The 14,370-nt window shown below is 38.1% G+C and overlaps 1 long non-coding RNA gene and 1 pseudogene across 2 annotated transcripts; both read left to right on the top strand.

Annotated features, from left to right (window-relative positions):
- Positions 1-456: 456 nt before the first annotated feature.
- On the top strand, positions 457-1,215 carry LOC147945606 (uncharacterized). The gene is made up of 2 exons (XR_015596659.1): positions 457-845; positions 963-1,215. It is a non-coding gene; the product is annotated as an uncharacterized LOC147945606 (long non-coding RNA).
- Positions 1,216-1,429: 214 nt separating this feature from the next.
- On the top strand, positions 1,430-3,089 carry LOC104780185 (phenolic glucoside malonyltransferase 2 pseudogene; annotated as a pseudogene). Its single transcript, XR_015596658.1, has one exon. The product of XR_015596658.1 is annotated as a phenolic glucoside malonyltransferase 2 pseudogene (transcript).
- Positions 3,090-14,370: the final 11,281 nt, after the last annotated feature.

Below are 14,370 nucleotides of genomic sequence, written 5' to 3'. Positions count from 1 at the left end.
ATTCTAGAGATGCAATCATTACTCCACGCATTCAGCGGCGGTACGACTTCCGGGTCTCACGCGCGCCTAGAACCACATACGATGATTCGACCCCACACATCAAAAACCGGGGGATCCCACACGCGACCTTTCGCTTCCTAGAATCTTGTCCAAAAGTTACCATCCTAATGATCAAAAGAAAAAGTCTGAGATCATTTAGACGAGTTAAGCTCTCACGCCGAGCCATCTGGGAGAAGATGAACCTTCCTTCTAACACCAGATAGTTCTCCGTCTAACGGCTACGAACTGGCGTTGAAGGGGGGACTACTGTTAGGGGTAGATCCTCACCCCAACAAAAAGCCTGGCCCAGAAAAGGCCCAAAATAAACCTCCAAAGAAGGAGGGGCAGTTTGGTCTTTTCGGAGGACAAACCGACATAGTTCCCTATAAGAATGGGTGTACGGTGTCCGAGAGAAGAGGTTGACCGAAATGGGAGAGAATACGGATAACAAGTACCACTCACCCACTAAGAAAAAGCCGACGAGCTCGTAGCTCGTCTATTCTTTCCCGTCTATTACCAGTAACTTGTCTAAATTGAATTATAATTCGTCCTTTTGTGTTTCGGCACCGATCAATAAAAAAAGATTTCGACCTTCCTTTTCACCGAACTAAAATACTTAAATTGTGACCGATTGGGACATCAGATCAAGTAAGATATCAAAGGAAAGAGTTTTGCTTGGTTTGGTGCTTGTTTTGGTGTGGGAAGGAGAGGAAAAAGAGGTCAGAGCGTTGATGTGCCGTGTTGGGGTTGTTCTGCTTGTATTGTGTCGCTTTTTTCCATCAATCCTTCTTGACTTCTTGTTCAAAGTGAGTACTGGAAAATGGTTTATATAAAAATTTTAAAATTTGTGTAATTCGTTGTTTCTGAGATGGGTGGATTGATTTCTATTTTTTTGTGTCTTGTTTCTTGTTGTTCATTTGGAGGGATGAGCTGGTGCATGAGAAAGGATCCATTGTCGACAGAAAGCCAACGATTAGATAAGTTGACATATGTCATAATTACATTAAACACTAACTTTGAATTTTTTTTTTTTACAATTTACATAAATTGTTAGTTTTCTTATTTTAATTTTTTTGACATATGTCAAAATTTCAAATTAATTATTTGACACAGAGTCAAAATCTTTGTTAGTGACTATTTTAAAAACCAAAATTTATATAATAAAATTATTATTAATTATGTAGTTTAATTATTTATTTAAAATTAAAAAAGAAGTTAAAAATTTAAACCAATTACACGTTGTCGCGTGTGTCTTCCCATATTCTTACTTTTCATTCCTACTTTTTATTATTATTTATTTCTTTATATTATATCATATTATTAGTATTGTATTAGTGAAATCATATAACCCATACCGACATCATATTAAAATGATTTACTTTTGCTGTTGGTTTCGGGGCACTATATATATATATCATTCATTCAGTTGATAACTCCAATCAATCTTGTTACCTTCTTACCAAAAAAAAAAAAAAATCAATCTTGTTACCTTATTCGGTTCTTCCTCACCAATGACGCTACACATCATTGACATTGCCCGAATCAGCCCTGCCGGCTACTCGGACTTGCTCGTCATCCCTTTAACGTTCTTGGATCTCCCATGGCTACTCTTTCACCCAGTCAAACGAGTCTTCTTCTACAAACTCACCGAAGCGACCCATGAGCACTTCCACTCCATCATCCTCCCTAAGCTCTCTCTCTCTCTCTCCCTTGTCCTCCGCAACTATCTCCCTCTCTCAGGCAGCATCACTTGGGACCAAAACGAGCCCAAGCCAAGCATAGTCGTATCTCCAAACGACGCCGTTTTGATGACCATAGCCGAGACAAACGCTGATTTTTCTCATCTTTCTGGCTATGGACAACGCCTAGTGTCCGAGTTACACAGCTTGCTACCCAAGTTACCGGTTTCAAATGAGTCAGCGACCGCCTTCTCTACACAAATCACGTTGTTCCCGAACCAAGGAATCTCCATTGGTGTAGCATCACACCATGCTGTTTTGGATGGGAAAACATCAAGCATGTTCATCAAAGCTTGGGCTCACATCTGTAAACAGCAACTCGAGAACGTAATCTCTCTGCCCGAGAATATAACTCCATCTTATGATCGGTCATTGTTGAAAGATTTTACGGGACTCAATGAAAAGACGATTGCGACGGTGAGATCTCTCAGAGAGGACAAAACAAACATCAGAAGCTTAACTCCGTTTCCCGCAAAGGAACTCGGAGATGACGTAGTCTTGGCCACGCTCGTGCTCTCTCGCAATGACGTAGAGAGACTTAGAGAGCAAGTCAAGAACGAGTCACCGAGCCTTCACTTGTCGACTTTCGTGGTTGCCTACGCGTACCCGTGGACCTGCTACGTGAAGGCTCGTGGAGGAAGCACAGAAAGGTCCGTGAGTTTACTGTTCGTTGGAGATTTTAGACAGCGGTTGGATCCGCCGCTTCCGGCGACGTACTTCGGAAACTGCATGTTTCCGGTGGGTAGCTACGACCACAAGGCCGCCGAGTTTACTGAAGAGAAGGGATCGTTCATAACGGCAGTTGAGATCCTAAGCGATTTGGTCAAAGGATTTAGTTCAAGAAAGATAGAGACGATCGTGAAGGAGGTAGCGGACAGTTTCCATTTCCAAAGAGGAAGCACACAGTTTGGGGCTATAGCCGGGTCAACCCGGTTGGGAATATACGAGTCGGATTTTGGGTGGGGAAGACCCGTTAAGGTTGATATTGTCTCTATTGACCAAGGAGAGGCGATCTCGATGGCAGAGAGACGTGATGAATCGGGTGGTGTGGAGATAGGAATGTGTTTGAAAAAGACTGAAATGGACTTGGTAGAGTCTTTCTTCAACAATGGTTTACTAAGTTAAAACAAGATTTTTGAAGAGTTGTTCTTGTTTATTTATCCTTGTCATGTTTTCAATTTCATAGATCACTAATAAATTCGTTTGACAAATCTTTTGGTGTGTAAGCCTTTCTGATCAATCTCCCCATATATATACTCTCTTCATAAGATGCTTTGTAAGATTTTTATAGTTGTGAGCTTTGTACGTGAATTTTCTACAATTGCATCTCCTTAATTTGAACCTTTTCAAGAAATACACATCAACAGATCAAATACATATGGCAAGAAAGTTTTTTTTTAATTTTACACACGTCTAAGAGTATTACATTGACTATTTCATTCAGTCAACTTATAGCTAGCTATAATGAAAACATTTGTATTTTCCAATTGTTCAATTGATTTGACTTTACATTGCATCATTCGTAGTATTTTTTTTTTATCTTTTTAATATAACAGATTTCCATTCCACCTTTGCCTAAAAAAGGATATCATTTTCATTCGTAATATTTGTATCTTTCTTGTTCAAATTTTGTATTATATATCTCAGACTAGTACAAGTTTTTGACGTAAGAAGAAGACTAATAGAAGTTCTTTTTGTCTGTTCTTGTTTTGCCAACACGTGTTTGCATTTCGAAAACTTTTGTCTGTTATGTTAATATCTGCGTTTCGGTTAACAAAAAGGTCACGAGTACAAAAATCAGAAGCAACAAGTTAAAAACAGAGAGCATAGACAGAAAACAGGGCCTCACTCACCACTCCGTCGACCCTCTTCTATTCTCTCCTGCAGCCACGACGGACCACCTTAACCTAATGCAAGGTAAGAAATGTAAAGTCCTTGTGACGACGTTACAAGCAATATCCTTGGTCAAAAAGTTGGTTTTCGATGAAAAGAGAACTACTATGGTAATTAGCACTTTGAATCAATATAAACAACAGTTATAACCTAAGTACTTTTACAACACGTTACCGCTGTTCTTAAAACATGTCTAATGATTTAGATATCCAAAAACATATTTTGTATTTTTGTTAACAATTACATTATATTAGATTAGTTCAAGTAAACCAATGCTAAAGAATATTATTTATATATATAATATAATGCGGTCTGATATAAATTTAATTTTTGTGCCAAATTATCTACAACAATATCTTTCTCTGGACACCCACATTTATCACATCCTACGTCACAATTTATATACCGTTTTCTAAAATTTACGGTAACTGACACACATCTTATGATTACTTACTATATAGAATGCTTTAGTTTTGGCGGACATTTTACCTTTCCAAATTTGAGTATATAAACAGTATGATGTCCGCTCTGCTCTGGATTACATACCAAAAAAAAAAAATCTTAACATCAAAATTTTTATATTTTATTATACATTAATTATATATTTAATTTTAGATTTAAAAATAAAAGTTGAACCAATTAAACAAAAACTAGTGTAAAGAAAATATCAACTTAAATACCAAAGATACGTCGACAAAAAAAAAATACCAAAGATACATTTGAGAAATCTTCTGTCATTTTTTTTTGTTTTGTTTGATGTAAATGTAAATATCATTAATCAAAATAAAAGGTTTAGGATATACTTAGTGAATAGTCTAAAATTTGAAAGCTTGCCGAAAAATGGTAAAAAACAAGGAAACAAAAGAAAAATCTGAGATGAAGAGATTTGGAATCATCGCAGTCAAAGTGACATCAGAGTGGTGAATCGACACACGTCTGTCCTTGTTTTTCATATTTTTAAGTTTTTATTCTTAATTTAATAAAAGGATGAGATATTTCCATTAGAAGAGTTGTGCGTTTAATTTAAGTAAGAATCGCGCTACAAAATTTTAAAGTTGATTTTATAGCCTAATTTTATATGAGCATCGTCGACAAGGGGTAGTCCACGTTTGTGATTCTAGAAGATACATAAAACATGTCGATTGTGTAGGTTGTCAATTGTCATCATATAAAGCTAATATCATATTCCAAACTTTTGCAGTAGATTACCTATCATATGCACCGACATAAGACATTCGCATTGTTATGTATGTATAGTGTATCACGATGAAGTACTTTGCAAAGAAAAGTCAAACATACGCACTCGATAAAGTATTATATAAACACATACGTACTGGAGTCATTGGCAATTTCCAGGCCATAACTTAAAAGAACAAAATCGAGATTCGCTTTCCACGACGTATACATGTTATGTTGGCTAAATCTTATGAGAGCATTAGTTCTCACACAATATTTATAGTTATAATAATGAATAGCCAAAAATTAACAAAGAAAAAAAGAGAGACGTCTTTCTTTTTTTTGTAGCAACTGTGTTTTATTCATCGTACACAAACACAGCCAAAGTAACAAGTCAATTTTACAAACAAGAGATTAGCCCATTAAAACTAAACAAAAGCCTAATAAGGAAACCCTTGGATATGGAAAATTCAAATACAACACATAACACGTGGCTTTGGAGAACACGTTGGAAGACATGTGAAAAGACGAAGAGGTGGAAATCTCCGATCACCAGCAGTTGTTGTGTCGCCGAAAAGCATCTAGTCCGGCCGAAATTGCCGGAAAACTGACTGCTCGACCGATCTCAATCTTTGCTCAAAGAAGTAAAGACAAGATTCCAGTTCAGCTTGATGAGAAAAAGATTCCACTTAATGCAAATCTGAAAATCTTCTTCATATTCAATTAGCAGCTTTTCAATTTTCAAGGAATCACCGAACACAAGCTTTTCTTCAAAACGTTTCAAATCCAAAAAGAAAAACTAGGCTAAAGCTTTGAACTCCAGATTCTTAACAATATAACTTCTGAAAGCTTAAAGAGATATTAGAATAAAACTTGGAGAAGAAGAACTTTATTAATCTTGACAACTCAAGGTCTTTTACAAAAGAGACATTTTATATTTATATGAGGGGACTTGGACTGATGCCCTAGACAAGTGTTCTATTGGCAAATAATAACACTAGATCCAAAAATCCCAAATTTATTGTTGGGAAAGCTGTGTGGCAGAATTCCTTTTGTCGAGAACACTATTTGTGTGTGGTCCTGTTGCAGTGTTTTGGCGCCAATATTGAAGGCTTGTTGGGCTTCGCAGGATCCATAACTGGTGTTGGGCTTGTTGTTGAAAGGTTCTCAAGGAAGAGATTTGGTAAAGATATCTGCAGTATGATATTCAGCATGAATATGTTTAACCACCAAGGCATCTTGCGCAACCCTTTCACGAACATAGTGAAAATCCACATCAAAGTGTTTAGACCTGGCATGTAAAGCTGGATTGGCAGTGAGATAAACCGCTGAGATGTTATCACAGTATAAATCGGGAGTGTCCTGCTGATCTATACCAAGTGAGTTAAGTAATGCAGTAATCCACTTTAGTTTAAATGCAACAAACGACATGGTTCTGTATTCAGCTTCAGTTCAGGACTTGGAGACTGTAGGGTGACGTTTTGCAAACCAAGATATGATGTTTGTTCCAAGAAAAGTACAAAAACCTCCTGTAGAACGTCTGGTTTCTTTGCAGCCTGCCCAGTCACTATCACTGTAGGCACGAAGAGCAGAGTCTGTTCTTGAACTTATATCAACTCCCATATGAATTGTGCCCTTTAAGTATCGTAGAACACGTTTTAGGAGATGGAAGTCTGCAACAGTAGGATTATGCATCTTCTGACACACAAAATTAACAGCAAATTGGAGATCTGGTCGAGTAAGAGTTAAGTACTGCAGTTTTCCAGCCAAGCTCCGAAAATAAGTGGGATCAGAAAAGGCTTTATCTTGTCCTTCAACTTTATCAAGCTGAAGAGGTAATGGAGTTGGCATAGGAGCACAATCAAGCATACCTGCAGTCACTAGAAGATCTTTGGCATACTTTTCTTGATTCAAGAAAAGACCACCATCATGAAAATGAGCTTGTATTCTTAGAAAATAATGTAAAGGACCCAAGTCTTTCATCCGAAACTCATTTTTTAAGCATTCCAAGAATCCTTTAATCAATTGATCATTACTTCCTGTTAGTATCATATCATCAACATAGAGCAGTAGATACATCATATCCTTGCCTTGTCTGTAGATAAACAGTGAAGGATCCGGGATACTGCAAAAGAACCCGAACTTTAAGAGATAGTTCCTGAACTTATCAAACCATGCACGGGGAGCTTGTTTAAGCCCATAGATTGCCTTTTTAAGTTTGCAAACATAATCAGGTCTTAGAGGATCCTCAAAACCAGGTGGTTGCTGCATATACACCGTTTCTTTAAGATCTCCATGCAAAAAAGCGTTTTTTACATCTAGCTGCTTAATGTTCCAATTCTTAGCAATTGCAGTGTGAAGAACAGATCGAATGGTAGCTGTTCTGATTATCGGACTAAAGGTTTCAATGAATTCAACTCCTTCTTCTTGATCATACCCCTTAGCAACTAATCTTGCTTTTAACTTGTCAAGACTACCATCAGCATTGAGCTTAGTTCTGAAAACCCATTTACAACCCAGAACATGCTCAGCTTCCTCGGGTGGAGCCAAGTCCCATGCATCAACTTCGCGCATAGTAGTCATTTCTTCTCCCATAGCGTCAGTCCAACCTTCATCTTGTAAGGCTGCCTTTACTGTTTTCGGTTCAGGATAGTTGCTTTTGACTGTGAACAACACATATTTAGGATTTGGTTTGACGATCCCTGACTTGGCTCGAGTGATTATTGGATGAGTAGATGTTGTTGGTGGAAGATCTTCACTAGTGTTGATATCGTTGATTTCTGCTGTGTTAGAGGATTCCTGATTCATGTCAATAACTTCGTCATTTGCAGATGAATCAACTCTCGGGATGGAGACAGGATCAAGAGACGGTTCAGGTCTTGTTGTTGATGATCTTGTAGCCAGAGGAGGAAAGTCTTGTTCTGAAAAAAGAGCATCCGACATAATTTGAGGAACTATGCTTGACGATGAGACAATATGAGACGAAGACTCATTTATATCCATCCTGCTGGCTGAAACAAGAGAGTTGTTGCCTATAGAAGCAGGGTCAAGGCCTGTCGTACACTCAGAACTCTCTGTTTCTTTAGCAGTAGACAATAATGAGGGACTCATTGAAGAGGAAATAGAACAGGATTGCCAAGCTGAAAGCAATGGAGTCGTAGCCTTCGAAGCATAGTCATGGTATATTTCTGTATATGGAAACCGCTTTTCATCAAACAAGACATGTCTACTGATATAGACTTTCCCAGTTGGAGGATGCAAGCACCTATAGCCTTTGTACTTTTCATTGTACCCCAAAAACACACAATGCAGAGATTTTGGATCAAACTTATTTATGCCATAATCACGAAGATAAGGATAGCATGAACATCCAAAAACTCTTAGAGCAGTGTAAATCGAACTCTTCTGATATAAAACCTCATAAGGACTAGCTTTGTTATGCAGCACAGAGGAAGGCAACAAGTTTCCTAAGAAATTTGCAGTGAAAAAGGCTTCGACCCAAAGTTCTTGTGGTGCATGACTCTGAAACAACATTGACAAACCAAGTTCTGTAATATGCCTGTGTTTGCGTTCAGCAAGACCATTTTGTTGTGGTGTATGAGGACACGAAATGAGCTGTTTAATCCCTTCATTTGAGAGATGAGTAGTGAATTGTGTACTGATAAATTCACCCCCTCCATCACAGTGGAACATCTGAATCTTTAATTGAAGTTGGTTCTCGACTAATTGTTGAAATTGCAGAAAAATAGAGTAGAAGTCTGATTTTCTCTTGAGAGGATAAAACCATGTGAATCTTGAGAAATGATCAACAAAAATAACATAGTAGCGAAAACCTTGAGGAGAAACAATTGGAGAGGGACCCCATAAATCACAGTGAATGCGTTCTAGGGGCTTAGAAGAAACATAGTCTGAAGAAAGAAAAGGTAGTCTACTGATCTTTCCTAGTTGACAGGCTTCACATATATGAGAAGGTGCCTTATTCAGAACAATACAGTTGTTTCTTGACCAGAGCTGCAGAATCTCACTGTGTGGATGACCGAGCCTTTGATGCCATATCTCTTCACTGGCAACTTGTTGTCTGTTGGAGTAGAGGGCAGCATTGAGCTTGGAATCCTTTAACACATAGAGACTATTGTCCTTGTTTCCTGTCGTGAGGAGCTGTCTTGTCTGCAGATCCTTTATTTTAACATAGTGTGAGTCGAATTTTACAGAGCATGGATAATCATCAGTCAACTTAGACACAGATAGGAGTGACTTAGTGATATTAGGAAAAACCAAAACATCTTTTAGAGGTAACTTACCTTGAAGAGTTGTGGAACCAACATGCGTTATTGGAAGAAACTCACCATTTCCAACAATCACTGAATCTGTTCCTGCATACGGTTGAGCATTATGTAAGGCAGTTGTTGAGTTTGTGATGTGTGTTGTAGCACCAGTATCGGATATCCATTCATGCCCTGCAGATTATTCCTAATCAGAGCACTTTCAAGAGTTGGAAACCCTGTGGAACCAGCTAGAGCCTCCATGTACGAGCCAATTCAGAGGAAGAGGAGTTTAAGTAGCCGAGAACAACAATTTTCAAGGCACTCGACCGGGTCACTCGAGCACCCACTCGACCGAGCACCCCAAATGCACTCGGCCGAGTTCCAGTCCAGAACACCTTATGGTTTCCCAGCTCCAGCTGCTTATCCAAACTATCCAGGTTACCCTCCCTTCCCATCCCAGTACTTCATGGATCCAGCACTCTTGCACCAGTTCTACCAGCAACAAGGTCAGAGTTTTGGCACTCGCAGCTCAGCTCGACCCCCCCACTCGAGCACGTACTCGACCGAGTCCCAGTCAGTTGCCATCATCGAGCTGCCCCAATCACCTTTTCCAAGTCACAACCAGACCCCAAATACACATTTGACAGCATGAATAAGGATGTGGACAGCTTCTTCTCCAATCCTTGAGGTACCACTATCACCTTCATTTGTGTTTTGTTTTCTGTCTTGAATCCTCTTACAAATTTCTTTCACACAGAGGACTGTGTGATTTAAGTTTGGGGGAGGGTTTGAGATAGCATTTGATGTTGTGTTTTGTTTTCTTATTTCAAATTTTTAGCATCATCATGTTAGTTTTTGCATAGCATCTAAGGCATAGAAAACCCCTAAAAATTTGAATTTTTTTGCAAAAATCTTTATAAAAAAAGAGTGTTCATGTAGTTTGCATTGCATAATAGCATCTTGTTTAGCATGTTTCATGTAGGACTGTTAATTATTTGCATTAGGGATCTATGATGAGTTTTGCCTTGTTAGCTTGTTTAATTCACTAAACTAGGATCAATGCCCAAGTTAATAGTACTTTGATGCTAGTTGAGTAGTTAGAAGCATAAGATTGAACCAAGCCTTGAATTCCTGCATTGCATTTGGTCTAAATTGAAGCATGTTGTGATTTGATGCCATTTCCTATTTATATGAACCTAATATTGACTTGTAATTATCAGTTTGTGCATTGCTTTAAACTCATGGATACCATATACATATTTGGATCATCTTTCTCCTTTTTACCACTCTTGTTGATCCAAGTAGCTGATTGAATCATTAAAATCAGTTTCCAATACCCTTAACCAACCCTTCTTTCAAGCCATGTTTATTCTTGAGTGTGTAAGGCCTATTTTGGGATTGAGCTTGGTAGAAAGTGTTAGGTTTGAACTGACAAGAATAATGCCTTGTGTAGTTCTAGTTTGCATTTTCCAAACTAGATAGGACTAGGTGATTTCATTGTTGGATTTGGAATTTGGTTGTTTGAAAAAGAAAGAAAAGAAAAGAGGAAAAGAGAAAGAAAAGGTTAGAGTCTTTAGGAGGGGAATGTGTTTAAGTAAAATCAAAGTCTAGTGAAAGAATGGGAAGTATGATATTGTTTAAAGATGGTTTCAGTCAAAAAAAAAAAAAGAAAGAAAGAAAAAGAAGAGTATAGCAAAATGCTTTTATGTCTTAAGAATAAGAAGAAAAGAGAACCATAGCAAATAAGTAAGAATCTCCCATTCCACTAGAAATATCAAATAAGAAACCTCTCCTAAGGCTTGAAAACAAAAGAGAAAAGGGTATTTGAGAAGAGAAGAAGATAAAGGGTAGAACTAGGATCATTTGGGCTTAGAATGATAGTATCAAACACTTGGGTTACTTTTGGGTAGACAAGGTTTTGTTCTTGTATGTGTCTAAGTGTTCTTACCTTTAACATTCTTTTAAAGCTCAATCCATTTTTTATGAGAGAACCTTGATATTGATAAGCCCCACTCTAAACAGAGACCATCATTGTCTCTAAACCTTTATTTCCAAGCCAAATGAGTTTAAAACATTGCATAAGATTGATCCATGTTCTTGATTAAATGAATGTTAAAGGAAATGGTTGATTTGAATGCATGTGGACATCTAAGGCTCAAATCGGTAAAGGTTGTGATAGGTTTGTCTAAAGTCTTTAAGTACAGCTCATTCAACTTGCATCATAGTACTAGTAACTTGGACATTGATTCTAGCTGGTTTATTTGCAAGCTTTAGGAGCTGAGATCCCACTTTCAACCCTCACCTACCTTCTTATGTCTTGTTTATTTGCTTGAGGGCAAGTAAAAACTAAGTTTGGGGGTGTTGATGTTCACATATTTTACCCTGTTTTCCCTTAATATATTCACATCTTTTGCATCCTTTGCTATCCTTTTTAACCATTATTGCATAGTTTTAGGATTGTTCTTGCATTATAGTGTAGTTGCATTGCATTTGCATCTTTTCTTGCATAAACAGGTGATTTTGGAGCCTAAGGAGCATGGAAGCAATGTTGAGGAGAAGTGAAGCAATCATGAGGAGAAAGCAAAGGAGTTAAGGCTGGAGAACCAAGGTCCGGAGTCCAACTCGACTGCCCACTCGACCAGACACTCGACCGTGTGCTGAGAGTGACTCGACCGAGTGGAAGGAGCACAAGAAAACCCAACTCAACCGGTCACTCGATCGAGCACCGGGTCGAGTTGGCCGAGCCACCTGGCTATTTTGTCTTTTAGCATTTTTAGGGCTTCCCCTCCTTTTTCCTATTTAAGGACCTTGTACCCTGCAGCCACAAAAGGAGAGAGTTTTTTAGATATTCTAAAACCTAGTATTTTACCTTTTTTGGGATTTATGCTTTTTGCACTTTTATTTTCTTAGATCTTGTACCTCTTTTGAAGGAGAAAACACAAGATTCTTCATACTTGTTTGTTTCATAACTTTCAAAGTATCAAGAATTCGAGTTTGATTCCTTCTCCAATATTGTAGATCTTTTTTTTTATCTTTCTAATCATGCAAGTTTTGTGTTTTTCTGGGTTTATGACTTTGCTGTTCATCATGTGTGATTGTGAGTAGTTTCCTTAGCTCTTAGGGATGGTTTAGGCTGGATGGATGTTGTGGTTATTTGATTTGGTCAAGCTTGATTGTTGTAGATCTCTTCTAGGCTAGATGTTCTTAATGCTGATCCTATAACTGAGAGGGTAGGGTTTGATCTCAAGCTTCTTAGCATCACACCAGTGTCTAAGGTGCATAGATAAGGCTAGATCTAGAGAATATCATTAGGCTTGCTAAGAGATTAGAAGTCTTGTTTGATTCTTGACATATTGCTTAATGCTTGCTTGTATAGATTCTTTACTTTGTGAGAACAAGTCTAGAAATATATGAGCTTGATTGTTTTTGCCATGAGAGTGGATTAACATGTTCTTAGAGATTAATGTCTAGGGATTAGCTCATGTTGATTGAGGTTTGTTGATCAAGTTAGATAACCACAATCTAAGTTCAGCCCATGAATCCATCCCTAAGATCTTCCTTGTCTATTGATTTCTTAGTCTAAATCCTGTTGTTTGATCGTTGTTTGATTTACTTTTGTCTTGCTCTGTTTTGTCTGCATTGCTCTGTTTTACGTTTTTGTCCAGCTCGACCCTGCACTCGATCAACACTCGATCGAGTGCTTGCTCGAGTTCATTCCCAGAACTCTTGTTTATGATTCGTGTCTGTCCTGTCTTGTTTCTTATTTCATTCTAGTTGCATTTCTGTTGCATTCATTTAGTTTCCTGTTCATTACTTTCCTTGCATTAGTTCATTACCTGCATTACTATAGTTTGATATATGTTCTAGTTTCATTACTGCCATAATCATTCTGTTCCATTACATTTAGTATCTTGTCCATTCAGCTATTACATTCTGCATTTTACATTCTGCAATAGGTTGTTAGTGGCAAACACCCTCTATAATTGGCTTAACTTAGACAAGTATTGCACACCCTGATTGCTTGCATTCACTCAATTAGGATTGATACCTCTTATACTACAATTGCATAAGGGGAATTGAAACACCTTGCTTTCACCATTGTTCATCATCATATCATTCATTCACATTCCATTTCACACACACACACACAAGAAAGATACAAGTTTCAAAAGGCTTGATGAGGTATGACTGCGGTTGCAGCTACATATGCCTTAATCTTATCTTCAAATTTTGTTAACTTGAAAACAATATCATCAAAACATGGAACTGGATAGGTTTCCATAGAATCTTCAATCACAGTGCAAATAGACTCATACTCACGACCTAGACCAGTCAAAACCCCATAAATCTTCTCATGTTCTGACAAAGGAGATCCGATAGAGTCAAGTTGATCACACAGGGATTTTATTTCAGCAAGATACACAGCCATAGACTTTCCCAACTTATCTGTTGCATAAACTTTCTTCTGCAGATCTAGCTTCCTAGTGGTAAAAACACGATTGTATCGTTTGGCAAGAGAGAACCATACCTCAGAGGAAGAACGAAGACCATAGACACTTTTAAGAGCTGACTCAGAGAGAGATCCAACTAGGCAAGCCATAACAAGCTTGTCTGCGTGCATCCATCTCATGAACTCTGGATTGCTAACCTCTGCAACTCGATCTCCATTCTGAACCATTATTGTTGGAGAAGGACGAGGTATGGCACCAGTAACGAAACCAAAAAGCATTTGACTGGATAAAAACTGCTCAAAATGCATTTTCCAGAGCAAGTAGTTATTGTCAGTTAGCTTCAGGATAACACACTGAGAAATAGTCATTGTCGGTGGAATAAACGTTGCTGCAGAAGGAACTGGGAAAGGCGGCATAGTAGGTTGAGGAATCGGTGGTGAGATGGTAGGTTGAGGGGTCGGTGAAGAGACTGACAGATTTAGAGGAACTGAGATTGAAGTTGAGATTTGAGATGTGATGGGTTGAGAAATTTCTGCTGCAGTTTGAGATGACATGACTGCAACAGCCGAAACCGGTTGTGAAAACAAAGAAACTGAAGCTAAGTTTTCCATAGCTCTGATACCATGAAAGCTTAAAGAGATATTAGAATAAAACTTGGAGAAGAAGAACTTTATTAATCTTGACAACTCAAGGTCTTTTACAAGAGAGACATTTCATATTTATATGAGGGGACTTGGACTGATGCCCTAGATAGGTGTCCTATTGACACATGATAACACTAGATCCAAAAACCCCAAATTTATTGTT

The sequence above is a fragment of the Camelina sativa genome, chromosome 4, assembly GCF_030686135.1.
Source record: "Camelina sativa cultivar CO46 ecotype springtype chromosome 4, ASM3068613v1".
Classification (NCBI taxonomy): domain Eukaryota; kingdom Viridiplantae; phylum Streptophyta; class Magnoliopsida; order Brassicales; family Brassicaceae; genus Camelina; species Camelina sativa.
Note: the sequence above shows the minus strand (reverse complement) of the source record. Positions and strands in the feature narration are given on the sequence as shown.